The sequence below is a fragment of the Heteronotia binoei genome, chromosome 15, assembly GCF_032191835.1.
Source record: "Heteronotia binoei isolate CCM8104 ecotype False Entrance Well chromosome 15, APGP_CSIRO_Hbin_v1, whole genome shotgun sequence".
In the NCBI taxonomy this organism is placed as follows: Eukaryota; Metazoa; Chordata; class Lepidosauria; order Squamata; family Gekkonidae; genus Heteronotia; species Heteronotia binoei.
This window is the reverse complement of record NC_083237.1, coordinates 14,904,458-14,919,667: the sequence shown is the minus strand read 5'-3', so window position 1 is coordinate 14,919,667 and position 15,210 is coordinate 14,904,458. Positions and strand designations below refer to the sequence as shown.

The 15,210-nt window shown below is 40.3% G+C and overlaps 1 pseudogene; it reads left to right on the top strand.

Annotated features, from left to right (window-relative positions):
* Positions 1-4,228: 4,228 nt before the first annotated feature.
* On the top strand, positions 4,229-12,700 carry LOC132583121 (vomeronasal type-2 receptor 26-like; annotated as a pseudogene).
* Positions 12,701-15,210: the final 2,510 nt, after the last annotated feature.

Here is a 15,210-nt window from a genome sequence, read left to right as displayed (position 1 = left end):
TACTGTATATTCATAAGGGATGTGATCAAGGTCAAACCTGAATGACCTAATGGCTTCCCCAGTTTTCTTCAGTTGAAGCCTGAATTTTGCAATGAGTAGCTCATGAGCTGAGCCGCAGTCAGCTCCAGGTCTTGTTTTTGCTGACTGTAAGGAGCTTGTCCATCTTTGACTTCAGAGTATATAATCAATCAGATTTCTGTGTTGTCCATCAGGTGATGTGCATGTGTAGAGTCGCTTTTTAGGTTGTTGGAAGAGGGTGTTCGCTATGACCAGCTTGTTCTCTTGACAGAACTCTATTAGCCTTTGCCTGGCTTCATTTTGTTCTCCAAGGCCAAACTTGTCAGTTGTTCCAGTTACCTTTTGACTTCCTACTTTGGCATTCCAGTCCCCTATGATGAGGAGAACATCTTTTTTTTGGTGTTAATTCTAGAGGATGTTGTAGATCTTCATAGAGCTGGTTCACATCAGCTCTTCTGCATCAGTGGTTGGGGCATAGACTTGGATTACTGTGATATATAACGGTTTGCCTTGGATACGGACTGAGATCATTCTGTCATTTTTGAGATTGTATCCCATTACTGCCTTCCTCACTCTCTTGTTACCTATGAACATATGAAGCTGCCTTATACTGAATCAGACCCTTGGTCCATCAAAGTCAGTATTGTCTTCTCAGACTGGCAGCGGCTCTCCAGGGTCTCAAGCTGAGGTTTTCCACACCTATTTGCCTGGACCCTTTTTTGGAGATGCCAGGGATTGAACCTGGGACCTTCTGCTTCCCAAGCAGATGCTCTACCACTGAGCCACCATCCCTCAAAGACCACGCCATTTCTTCTACCTATAAAGACCATGCCATTTCTTCTACAGGACTCTTGCCCACGATAATAGATGTACTGATCCTCTGAGTTAAATTCACCCATTCCTGTCCATTTCAGTTCACTGATTCCCAAGATGTCGATGTTCAGTCTTGCCATCTTTTGTTTGACTACATCCAGCTTACTTTGATTCATAGATCTTACATTCCATGTTCCAATGCAGTATTGTTCTTTGCAGCATCGGACTGTTCTTTCACCATCAGACACATCCACAGCTGAGCGTCCTTTTGGCTTTGGCCCAGCCACTTCAATCTTTCTGTAGTTACTTGAACGCTCTTCCCCAGTAGCATATTGGGCACCTTCTAACCTGAGGTGCTCATCTTCCAGCGCCATATCTTTTAACCTTTTGTTACTGTCCATGGGGTTTTCTTGGCAAGGATACTGGAGTGGGTTGCCATTTCCTTCTCCAGTGGATTGTGTTTTGTCTGGGTTCTCAGCTGTGACCTGTTCATCTTGGGTGGCTCTGCATGGCATAGCCCACAGCCTCACTGAACTACGCAAGCCCTCTCGCCATGTCAAGGCAGCAATCCATGAGAGGATAAGCAACCTTATAAACACTGATATCTCTCAGATCCATAATAATAATAATAATATTAATCTACCTTTGAAACTTATGTTAAGTATTATGAAGCAAGAGAAAGTGCTAACAAAACATTAGTAGTAGTATGAAATATATGAAGAATATAAGAAGACCCTTCTGGATCAGACCAATAGTACATCTAGTTCAGCATCCTGTCTCACACAGCAGCCAAACCATTCCTTAGAAATGCCAGCAACTGGGCAAAGAGGCTGAGGCCATGCCCAATGTTGCCTCCTGGCTCTGGGATTCAGAAGCTTAATGCCTCAGAATGTAGAAGTTTCCCTTAGTCATCATGGCTGATAGAGACAAACTTATCATCCATCAATCTAGCTAATCCTTCTTTCAAGTGGTTTATTCCTGCAGCCATCGCTGTCAAACAGCAATTTGCTGGGCATACTTCCTTCCCCCCCCTCCCGTTCTTCCTGCCTCTGGAAGGCATAAAATGGGGGCATAAAAGAAATAAACCTGGAATTCTGGGAAAAAAATAAACCTGGAATTCTGGGGGGGGAAAAGATCTGGGAAGTTTGTTTTTAAAAAGTTAAGTAGTTCCAGAAACATAAAATCTTCAACCACCTGAAGTCCACATTGGTATAAAAAGGAGAGAATTTACATAAAGATATAAGAGAGGCCAATGGCCCATCCAGTCCAACACTGTGTCACTGAGTGGCCAAAAACCCAGGTGCCATCAGGAGGTCCATCAGTGGGGCCAGGACACTAGAAACCCTTCCACTGTTGCCCCCCCACCCCAGCACCAAGAGTAGAGAGCATTACTGCCCCAGACAGAGTTCCATCTATACTCTGTGGTTAATAGCCACCAATGGACCTCTGCTCCAGATGTTTATCCAATCCCCCCTTGAAGCTGTCTATGCTTGAGCAGCCGCTGGCTCCTGTGACAGTGAATTCCACGTGTTAATCACCCTTTGGGTGAAGAAGTACTTCCTTTTATTCATTCTAACCCAATTGCTCAGCAATTTCATTGAGTGTCCATGGGTTCTTGTATTGTGAAAAAGGGAGAAAAGTACTTCTTTCTCTACCTTCTCTATCCCATGCATAATCTTATAAACCTCTATCATGACACCCCTGAATCGATGTTTCTCCAAGCTAAAGAACCTCAAGCATTTTAACCTTTCTTCATAGAGAAAGTGTTCTAACCCTTTAATCATTCTAGTTGCCTTTTTCTGCACTTTTCCCAATGCTATAATACATTCTTTCTGAGGTATGGTGACCATAACTGTATATATTACTCCAAATGAGGCTACACCATCAATTTATACAGGGGCATTATGATACTGGCTGATTTGTTTTCAATTCCCTTCCTAATAATTCCCAGCGTAATGTTGGCCTTTTTTATTGCAGTCACACAGTGGCTCAACATTTTCAGTGAGTTATCTACCATGACTCCAAGGTCTGTCTCTTTCACATATTTCATTCACGTATTCATTTTTGTTACACTAATAGGCTAGGCTAACCTGATCCTGTTGAGATGGGAAGTCATTTTCATCTGTTTATAGCAGTAGAAAAGAGCAAGAGTCCAGTAGCACCTTAAATTTATTTATTTATTTATTTATTTATTCGGGATTTGTATCCCGCCCTTCCCACAAGTGGCTCAGGGCGGCTTCCAACAATTAACAATTTAACAATTTAAGTATAAAACAATTAAATACTTGACATTTAAACATTAAAACCAATAACATTTCAATTCATAAAAACAATGCAGCTTAAAACCAATAACATGTCATTTTATGTGAACAGATGGCTGGCCAGTTACGTCAGGTTTCCATCCCAGCTAGGTGTAAGCTAGCCGGAAGAGGGTCATCTTACAGGCCCTGCGGAATTGAGCCAAGTACTCACAATACTAACAAAATTTGTGTCCGGCTTTGAGCTTTCATGAGTCATTGCTCACATCTTCAGATACAGCTAAAACATGAGTCCACATTTCAGTACCTTTCTCCCTCATATGAAAAAGAATGTACATCTATATAGACATCATCAAATGGACAGACTAACTAGGAGTTTACGAAAACTGCCATTTCCCCCCCCCCCCTTTATTCATATACACCAGACCTCTCTTGGGGAACAGCAAGTGGTGAATTTATTAATTTGTAACTTATTACAAAATTCCCAGTACACTTTTTCTTCAGAATGGGACAACATAGGGCAAAGCCCTCCATTAATGCATATTTTGTTGCTGTTCCAGCATAGAATCATGGAGTTGGAAGGGGCCATACAGACCATCTCACCCAACCCCCTCCTCAATACAGCATCAGCCTAAATCATTCTTGTCAATATTTGTCCAGCTGCTAGTTGAAGACTGCCAGTGATCTCCTCTAAAGAATATAACGATTTTTAAAAAAAATTAAACTGACAACCATGTTTCTTTGAACATGTTGTTCTAATTCACACTACACATAGTGCACAGTTCATTATGAGGGTGATTATGAAACCTGTCATTATCTGAAAACACTACAATTTGTTGTCCTTGTCTTCAAAGAGCATACAGATGTGCAGCGATTACAAACATTATCTATAGTTAAAATGGAAAAGTGATATAAATCCACTTCCTTGTTAACACTTTTAGGAATTGGAAACAGGACATGTTCTGACAAGCTGGTGTTTTTTCAGTTTTACATTCCAGGTGTTAAATGAACTTATCAGTGGGGTACAAAAGTCAGAGAAGGCAGCGTACTGTGACCCACTGAGCACATGTATTGCTGCTGAGTTAAAAGCTACAGGTCTTAGTATCCAGAAAGGGGGGGGGGGGAGAAATACTTCTATGATGGCCATGTCATTTCCGTTGCTGCTCTTATTGCTGTTGCTTCAAGCCCGTTGCATTGCTCACCCTGCTATATGCCACATGAATAGTCCCTTTCAGATTCCACATGAGTATTATCAGAAAGGAGACTTGATCATTGGTGGAATTACTTCTCTGATTTCAAACTTCTTTTGTCTTGTAGACTTCAAACAACATATTAATCCATGGTTTCGTCAGCCAGCTGTGTAAGGATATTTTTCCCTAGTGCAAGTTTTAGTAAAGATGAATATATTCTCTATGGGTTCATTGTCACGTCATTTCTAATAATATTGGTGTTCTGAGGGATTTTTGAACATATACAGATTTTATCATTACCTTTACTTGCCTTGAAACCAGATGTAAGAATATTTCCCTCTTCAGAATATAGGTTTATAGTCAATTCTTATGTGGGTTGCTCAGAAGTCAATCCCATAATGTGAGATGGAATATTCTCCTGCATCATTCTACATTGGGTTGATACTTTATGAAATGTATTGTTCAAGGATCAACATACTCTTACTTTCAAACTCTATATATACACTTCAATGTATCATATTCATTTAGACTTTTCATTTAGATTTCACTACGGTATATCAATTTAGACCTTTCTGCATGTAGTCTTTGTCCTCAACTTGTTGATATTCCATCCCTTTCTCATTCCACCTGTCTTTGATTTCCAATTTTTGCCTCAGACTGTGGTTGCTCTTATTGCTGAATGTTCAGTTCCTGTTTTAATACGTGAACAGCTTACAAAGACATATAATTTCCTATTCCAGGGACCGGCCAGAGAAAAATCTGTATGTGCTCTCCTTGGTATATGCTGTAAAAGAGATCAATAAGAACCCCGATATCTTAGCAAATATCACTCTGGGATTCCACATCTATCATAGCTACTATGATGAAAGGATAACTTATAAGAGCATCTTGAGCCTTACTGCTGTGCAGGATTCATCTATCCCAAACTACAACTGTGAGACCCAGAAGAATCTGGCAGCAGTAATTGGGGGGCTGGACTCAGAAACATCTCTCTCAATGACTAACATCTTACCAATTTATAAGATTCCACAGGTACAGAATGCATGTGGGGTATGAAGTTCTTACAGTGTATTTCCCTTTCTTTATTGTGATGTAGCCAATCCTTCAACAGCTTACAGGGTTCTTAGTACCTCCTGGAGTTTACAGTAACCCTGCACTAAGAGCCCTGTAAGCTGTTGGAGGACTGGCTATCACAGGGTTGTGCCCTAATATGCAAAGGAGTTCCTGATACACACACACACATACATATGCAACCCATGTGATACGTAGATAAATGAATTTACAAAATTAATAAATCTCCATATGTGATATCCCCCCCCCCTTTTTTTTCCAGGTTGCTTTTACCTTATCCGCTTCAGAGAAACATGACACCGTGAAGTTCCCTTCCTTCTACCTGATGGTTCCTAATGAAAGACATCAATATAACGGAATAGTCCAGTTACTTCGGCATTTCTCATGGAAGTGGGTTGGGATCTTTGCACCTGATGATGATAAAGGAGAGCGTTTCATACAAATATTGACAAGAATGCTTACCCAGAATGGCATCTGTACAGCCTTTGCAGAAAGAATAATAAGCAGGGATTTTTCTTTCCATGTTCCAAATATTAAAGAACGCTTTACAGATCTGTCACTATTTTTAAATAAAGCCCAAGCCCAAGTGCTTGTCCTTTATGCAGATATGCAGGCCATGACAACTTTAACAGTGTTATTCCACATGTTGCGATTTGCAGAGATACCAATAGGTAAAGTGTGGATCATGACAGCCCATGATGATTTGGAACTGGTGGAGACATTGCAATGGCCTTTCATAAGACAAATTTTCCAGGGATCATTATCCTTTGCAGTTCAGTCCCGTGAGGTTCCTGGGTTCCAGAATTTCATTCAGCTCTTAAGTGCTCATTGGCCAAATTGGTCCAAAATTTTAAGAGTCTTTTGGAAAGAGGCATCCAACTGTTTGTTGCCAGATTTTGAGGCGGTCAAGATCAGCTGTCCTGGGGAAGAGGAACAGAAGAGCCTTCCTGGCACTCATTTTGAAATGGGCTCAGCTGGCCGAAGGTACAGCATTTACAATGCTGTCTATGCTATAGCACATGCTTTGCACATCATGTACACAACCGCACTCCGGTCCAGACCAACAATGAATGGCCACAAATGGAAGTCTATCGATTTTTCACCTTGGAAGGTAACGAATGTCTCTGTCCTAAGCCATTTTCTTTATTTAATATTTTTAATGTATTTAAAAGCCAATTAGCAGCATGCAGGATGTTTTGAAGAAAACAGAAGGCTTGCTGGGTGGGAGAATTTTTAGCACTTTCCTTCTATATCATACTTTAAAATGCCCCTAGCTGTAGTTCACTATTTGTGTGTGGGGGAATAGATAATCACAGCATAAAGAATCCAGAACAGAGAATGAGCAGGGAATCATCTCAAATGTTGACAAAGTCACATCAACATATTTGAGATGCAAGACTGCCATGACCGAATGTTTCCCCTTCATGTTTACCTGAAAAAATATTGCTAAGAAATCTGCTTCACATAGCTAAATTTATCAACAAAGTCTTTTATCTCTCAAAATCTTCCATTCACAGAATCACAATTTGTATTATCCAACGACACCATTATTGACCATTTTATAAAAAGTTTTTTTTTTATTATTATTATTATTATTATTATTATTATTATTATTATTATTATTATTATTATTATTATTATTATTATTATCATCTTCTTCTTCTTCTTCTTCTTCTTCCAGCTTCACTATTTCCTGAGGCGCATCTCATTTAACAACAGTGCTGGAGATGAAGTGATTTTCGATCGGAGTGGTGAAATCAGAAGTGGATTTGACATAACAAACTGGGTTCGCTTTCCAAACAAATCCTTCTTAAGAGTGAAAGTAGGGCAGATGGATCCACAGGCTTCACCAGGCAGTCAGCTCACTATTAATGAAGACATCATCACCTGGCATAGCTCATTTAGTCAGGTGAGATCTCAGTATAAGGTCTAGAAGACAGAAATGTTCAAAGATGGGCCGTATTAGCTGGTGTTCCAGCAGATAATCATGTTTGAGAAACTTGTAATTGATATGTTTATATTCTTTGTTATGATTAAAATTATCAAGAACATCCTAATCCTGCATTTTTATAGTCTTAGCAGAGATAACTTTATTTAATGTTTGAAGATAATTAACCAAGAATGTAGACCCTATCAAATGGGACAGTTAGCTATTGTTAGAAGATCATTTTGAAATCATAAACATTGGATTCTGAATTCTTTATCAATGTTTTCTTGGAAGGGGCTCCTTGCATTGTGACTTGCTTGCTTTTGGATAAGGAACATTTCATGCATTTACATAGTCATATGCATCTGTGAAGAACTGATGAATATTACTATGTGTAAGGAGGCAGTGTGTACTGCATGGTCAGTAGCTTCTCAGCTGCAGTTAAGAGATAAGGAGAGGCAGCTGAGCTGGGAGGCAGCAGGTGGGGAAAGGAGGGATTTAAGAAGGAGAGGCTGGAAGCAGACAAGAAGATTCCTGAGGACTACAGAGGGCAGGGTGATGACCCTAGTCCCACGGAACAGGACCTGGAAAGCCAACTGACCCCTCGCTCCCCGGCAACTTTCTGATAGTGGGAGGCCAGGCAAAAGCGCTAATTATAGAACCCTTCTCTGTAACACAGTCTGGGCCCATGTCAGGTTGTGGTTGAGCACTTGTTGACTAAAACTGCACACAGCAAAGAGCTTGGTTTCCGCTTGGTCCCTTACACTATCATATTCTTTAAATTATTTCACGTGAAAGATTTCTATGTGTTTTAATCCAGGGCACCCAGCAAGCTTCCGTGGTAGAATGGGATTCAAACTGGGTTTCCCAGATCCTAGTTGGACACTTAAATCAATGACACCATGCTTACATTAAACTCCTTAAAACGAGTGCTAGGAGGCAGCATCATAATCTCTGTGCCTGGTTTGTTTGCTTTCTAGAGCTACCGATTGGTCACTCTGTAAACCAAAATAGTGCATTATATGAAACTCTGATGACATAGGAGTTTTCTTGGGTTAAATAAACACAATGTATTCTTTTTAAATAAATGTGTATATATGTATATATAATTAAAATATACAACCAGTTTAAAATCTATGAATAATAATTATCAAATCAGAAGTGGGCTAAAACATTGAATGAAGGATGTGATTGTCTAGATTGGCTCAACAATGAGATGGTTTGTTCTTTCTCCAAAAATGGAAGCTATTTTTCTACGTAGGAGGCATGTCTGCTTTCTAATTCATTAATATTTTCAGCGATTTTATCAAATATAAAATAGTCCCAGACTTTTATATACCATTGATCAATGGTAGGAGGTGTAGTATTCGTCCATTGCAAAGCAATTAGATGTTTTGCTGCCAAAAGAAATAGTGAGACTAATTGTCTTATTTCACGGGGGACATGGTTCTCAACACAATGCACTCTTTAAAACCTTGCTGTGCAAATGCTTTCAGTCCTGCTATGAATTTGACCAGCTCCCTAGCCATGCATATGCTGAAACTAAAATTGCCAGCTCACATAATCCTTGATATCCTCTGGAAATCAGTGGGGCTGAGTGTCTGGGCCACCAAGCATTTTCTCTCATTCCACCATATATGATGTTTTTCCTCTTAGGTTTAAAAAGATGCAATAACACCTGAATGGCCTGTCCTTTATTGTAGATGAGAACTGATATAACTTTAGGGAAAGAAATCATGGAGAAATTACCAAGCCAAATGTTCTAATTTGCTTCCAAAATCTGAATTCTAGTCTTAAACATATGCCCAGCAATAGGCATGATCCAATTTGAATATTTTCAGATGTGTAATAGAAGTAGGGTTGCCAAGTCCAATTCAAGAAATATCTGGAGACTTTGGGGGTGGAGCCAGGAGCAAGGGTGTGACAAGCATAATTGAACTCCAAATTCTGGCCATCACATTTAAAGGAACACCATATCTTTTTAAATGCCTTCCTTCCATAGGAAATAATGTAGGATAGGGGCACCTTCTTTTATGGCTCATAGAATTGGACCTTCTGGTCCAATCGTTTTGAAACTTGGGGAGTATTTTTGGGGAGGCACTAGATGCTATACTGAAAATTTGGTGCCTCTACCTCAGAAAAAATCCCCCCCCCCGAGCCCATGATACCCGTGGATCAATTCCCCATTATTCCCTATGGGAATCATTCTCCATAGGGAATAATTGCCCAGTAGACATTTCCCTCCCCCCCCCTGCTGCTTTCTGATGACCCTAAGGTGGGGGAGGGCCTCCAAATCTGGGGATTGGCAACCCCCTCTCTCTCACACACACACACTTACCGGTTGGTTCCTCCACAATGACAGGGCCTATGCTGCTCTCTCTCTCACACCCACACCCACACACATACTTAGTTCCTCTGAAATGAAAGCAAAACAAACCGAAGGACTGTATTGCTGACCCTTCCCATGAAGTACTTCCTACTCCAATTTAAAGGCACACACATACACATTTTGAAACAGACCTGTTTGCAGGTTTCTAAACATGCCAGAGATATAGAGCTGCATGGTGGCTGTAGGGGCAGGGCTTCCCCCCCTGGTCAGCTGGCTGGGGGCGGGGGGAAGTCTGTAAAATGGGGGGGTCCCCCGCTGGGACCTGGGGATTGGGAAGCCTAAATAGAAGTGTTGGTTTTGGCAATACAAAAATTAGATTAAAATTCATCATACAATTTATTCAGGTTTAATGTGAAAAAAAATTAGTTCCAAATCAGGTCTAGACCAGGCCATGAGAGATCATAGTACTAAACACAGGGAGATTTATTACACTCTTCTCTTTATAATCAGGTACCGCCTTCTTCATTGTGCAACGAGAACTGCCCTGAAGGTTACAGCATGAAAACACAGGAGGGGAAGCCATTTTGTTGCTATGATTGTGCTCTTTGTCCCGAAGGAAGGATTTCAGACCAGAAGGGTAAGAGACAACATCCACTGTCTCAACACACACAAACGTACCTGTGCCGAACTGAGTTCACTGGGGGCATGACATTCTTTTTGTGTGAGAGGGAGCAACATCTGGCTTCTAATTATGAAGAACTCGATACATATCTTTGTCAGTTTAGAATACATTTCTGTTACTTCTCCTTTAAACTTTAGAAATACTTCATCTTGACCAGTCATTTCCTAGTGTTGAGGAGTAAACAACTGGGAAGAAATCATTGTCTTATGTTAAGGAGCTTCTGAAATAGCATGAGGGGAATATAAAACAAAACTTTGCCCCGTTCCGTTATCTGTTCTCATTAGAACTTCCCAGGACTTTTTTTGTAGAAATAGCCCAGCAGGAGCTCATTGCATATTAGGCCACACCACCTGATACCAAGCCAGCCTAAACTGTGTTCCTGCTCAGAAAAAAAGCCTTGGAATTTCCAAAATACTGCAGAACTTTTACTTTAGCATGACTTAGCATTCTCCCCTCTGCTCTTTTTTCTTTTTGTGTGTGTGGGGAGATACACTCATATGTAAATAATCTCTGCTGTTGTCAATCTGGACTGGTAGAGACAATTGAGCACATTTTTTTTTATAGTGCCAGCATTGTCTGAAGATCCAAATAAAGCCTACCACACCAATTAAAGAGAGAGACTGCTAAGGAAAATTAAAAACTTACCATCTATCTAATAGCACCAGGATGTCAATTTTATTAATTTTACTAATTTTATTAATTTTAGAATTTTAATGAATTTGTTAAATTAGTTATTGCTTTGAATATTATTGTACTCAATGTATCAATTTAATGTTGTTAGCCGCCCTGAGCCTGCTCCGGCGGGGAGGGCGGGATACAAATAAAATTATTATTATTATTATTATTATTATTATTATTATTATTATTATTATTATTATTATTATTATTATTATCATCATCATCATCATCATCATCATCATCATCATCATCATCATCATCGTGGCCTATTCAAGCAGATTTGACCCATTTTAGTCCAGTCTGCTTTTAGCAGATGATGACAATGAAATTTCTGCTACGATAGCAAGATCCTGCGTACTGGCTAGTCTACTCAGAAAGAAGATTACAAATTCTTTCAAGAAATTTTAAATATATATTTTAAAATATATATATGTATATAGTTGTACTCAATGCCTAGACATGTTTAAATACCTAATTAATGTATTTATTATATATTATTGTACATGTTGACCTAAATTCTAATCTTGGATCATAACAATTAACCTGAAATAATATAAAACAAAGTAGGAGTCTAGTAGCACCTTTAAGACCAACAAAGTTGTATTCAGAATGGAAGCACACTTCATCAGACAATGAAATGGGGTACAGTGAGCAGTGCTACATATAGGTTGTGGATAGTGGTTAAACACACAAAAGCTTACATTCTAAATAAAATGTTGTTGGTCTTAAAGGTGCTACTAGACTCCTACTTTGTTCTATTGCTTCAGATCAACACGGCTGCCCACTTGGATCTATCTACTTGGGGGAAAAAAACATGTTTTATTTTTTTCAGATACGGACAATTGCTTCCCATGCCCAGAAGATCAGTATGCAAACAAAGACCGAGACCAATGTTTCCCCAAAGTTTTGAACTTCCTTTCTTATGATGAAAATTTGGGCATCACCTTAGCTATCCTGGCTGGTTCCCTTGCTCTGATCACAGCTCTGGTTCTTGGCATTTTTATTGAACATCGAAGCACTCCCATTGTTAAAGCCAACAATCGGGATCTCACATACATGCTCCTCATTTCATTAATTCTTTGCTTCCTCTCCTCATTGTTATACATCGGCCGCCCTGGAACAGTAACCTGCCCTCTCCGACAAATAGCCTTTGGCATCATCTTCTCAGTGGCTGTTTCTTGTGTCTTGGCAAAAACCATCAACGTGATTCTGGCCTTCATGGCCACCAAGCCAGATTCCAGAATGAGACTTTGGATAGGCAAAAGATTGACAAACTTAGTTGTTCTTTTTGCCTCCATTATTCAAGTTGTTATTTGTACCATTTGGCTAGGTGTTGCTCCTCCATTTCCAGATGTTGACATGCAGTCTTTGGCTGAAGAAATTGTTGTAGAGTGTAACAAAGGGTCAGTTGCCATGTTTTATTTGGTCCTGGGATATACAGCATTGATGGCAATGGTCAGCTTCATTGTGGCTTTCTTTGCCAGGAAGTTGCCTGACACCTTTAATGAAGCCAAGTTCATCACTTTCAGCATGTTGGTGTTTTGCAGTGTTTGGATATCATTTATTCCAACTTACTTGAGTTGCAAAGGGAGATATATGGTGGCTGTGGAGATCTTTTCGATCTTGACTTCCAGCGCTGGCTTACTTGGATGTATTTTTGCCCCCAAATGCTATATAATTGTCCTGCGACCTCATCTAAATAGCCAAGGGCAGCTGATACGGAGAAGTAAGTAAAAAAAAAAAAAAACCCTTGAAGGTTACCCAGCAAATTTTCCACAGAAAGTTATGCTAAAAATAATCTTGTCCTTTTTTGCAAAAATGAACTTTTCTTCCTTAGATCAATTATTGATTATTTGTGATGAAAAAACATGATATAGTCATGATCCCTTTCATCTTCTGCTCAATTCTCAGTGCAACAGATCATTAGAATGTGATTCCACAGTTATTCCTGCATTTTCATTCAGAATGGGTCACAACAATTGTCTCAGATGATAATAAAGGAGAAAGTTTTATACGGGAATTTCCCAGTGCTTTCAAAGATGGGCATCTGTACTCAGGGCCTTTTTTTTTTTTTAGCAGGAACATGCAGGAATCATGGGGTATGGCCTAATATTCACATGACTTCCGGATGGGCTTTTTTGTAGCCCTGTGTGAAACAATGGTGATGTCAGGGGGTGTGGCCTAATATCCCAATGAGTTCCTGCTGGGCTTTTTCTGCCCCACCCCCCAAAGAAGCCCTGTCTATACTATTTTCACAGAAAGAATTTTTAAAAGAGAACATTATGTTGTTGGAAAGCTTGCTAGGTCTAAAGCTAGATATTTTGAGAATGCCATTCATTTGAAACACAACCAAAGACCATGTATTGGTTACATATTTTAACTGTCCAACCATGATATTTTTGCTGTATATAGTACAAGTGGCAGAGATGGCAAAGATAGCTATAAGAAAGGTTTGGATCATGACAATGGGACAATGGCTTTTGAAATAGCAACCTTCCACGGTGCATTGCCATTTTCAGATTTTTCCCACCTTTTTCTGCACCTTCTAAATACCTGCTTTACATGACAAAATGGCCAGCTCAAGATCTACTGGAAGCAAATATTCAAGTGTTTATTACAGCATTTCAATTGTGTTCAGAAAAACAAGGGATTTTGTTCATAGATGAAGAATCCTAAGAACATTCAAGGAGTTCTTTTTGAAATGGGACTGAGCAGAGTATTAGTTTCTTGTCTTATTACATATGCTAAACCCATTCTCACTGATTATACATCCACTGTATTCCAATGCATTTTTCTTTTAGCATAATGTATCAGAATAATGTCCGTGATATTATGCAATATAATGGAGTAGAAATCTCTCTGACAGAACTACTTTTATAAAAGGATGTTGTGAGTTTAACCCATACTTGGAGGTACATATCCACTATATTCTAATGTATTTTTGTATTAGCGTTTGGACAGAGTAGACTCCAGCTTCATTCTACAGAAAAATGTTGTTATTTTTAACGCATGCTTTAAAGGTGACCAATGGAACATTACAACAGACTCTAATCAAGAAACCGAATGAAAGACATAAATCTCCACTTCTGACACGTATTGTCTTTGCTGTTTTTTTTTCTACACAGTGAACCCAAACCCATGATTACCTGACCCCAACTTGCTATTCTTTTAATCTGCTAAAAACATTTTCATTATTTTTCATACTAATTCACTGCTCCCTCTCTATATATGTTAATTCCATCCCATACTACTTTCTGATGAAGTGTGCTTTTAGCAGACGAATGCTTCCATTCTGAACAAAACTTTGTTGGTGGTAAAGGCACTACCGCACTCCAACTTTGTCCCAAGTTACACCATCTACATTGCTGTCTATGCATTAGCATATGCTTTACACACCAGGCATTCAGCAGAAGCGAGACATAGAGCAATGGCAGAGAACGACAGAATTAAATCCCCACAACCATGGGAGGTATTCAGAAGTGTTCTAAATCTGCTTAGTGTTCTTTAATCAGTTTAGGATGGTGTTGCCCCCCAAGTCGGAATAAAGAGACGGACACAATTAGATTGGTGAAACTATGGGCCACTTTTATTAAAATAACCAGCAACGGCAAGGGCAACCGAACTGCGGCCAGGTCAGGGCCAGGGGTCTCCTCAGACCGCTCCCCTGCCTTTTCCAGCGGGCAAGAGACCCGGCCCCCCAGCCGGAGCTGTGAGCCACAGCTCCCGTTAGGCAGGCCCAGCAGGGAGGCTCGCACCGGAGGGCCCAAACACCAGACGCGAGTCTCAGCGAAAGGCACCCATCCAATCGAGTCTCCAGGACAGTCTGCATTCACATACCTCGGGTCACACCCAAGGTTGATTCTGCCAGACCCCTAACTCCCCAAAAGGGGGAGGTTAACCGGTCCTCCCCAGGCCGCATGGTGCCATAAACCCCGTAAAACCTGCCCTAAAAAGTGACCAAACTCTACCAAGGCACCAGCCCCAAGCAAATTCCTCAATCCACTGAAATGCTATGCAGGGTAGGCAAAAAACCCCCCAGTCACGTGCCAAATAGCCGGGGAGTAAAAAATTCCTACCCGGCCCCTCCAAACAGAAGCGACCAGCAATTGCCTGCATAACAAACAGGGCGGGCGGGTGGGCCAAAAATGCCAGGAAGACTGCCGCGGCATCAAACGGGGCTTCAGCAACAGCGCTGAATCCCCGCCCCCTCAGGACACGCTTAGAAGCGCGCCGAAGATTCCGCT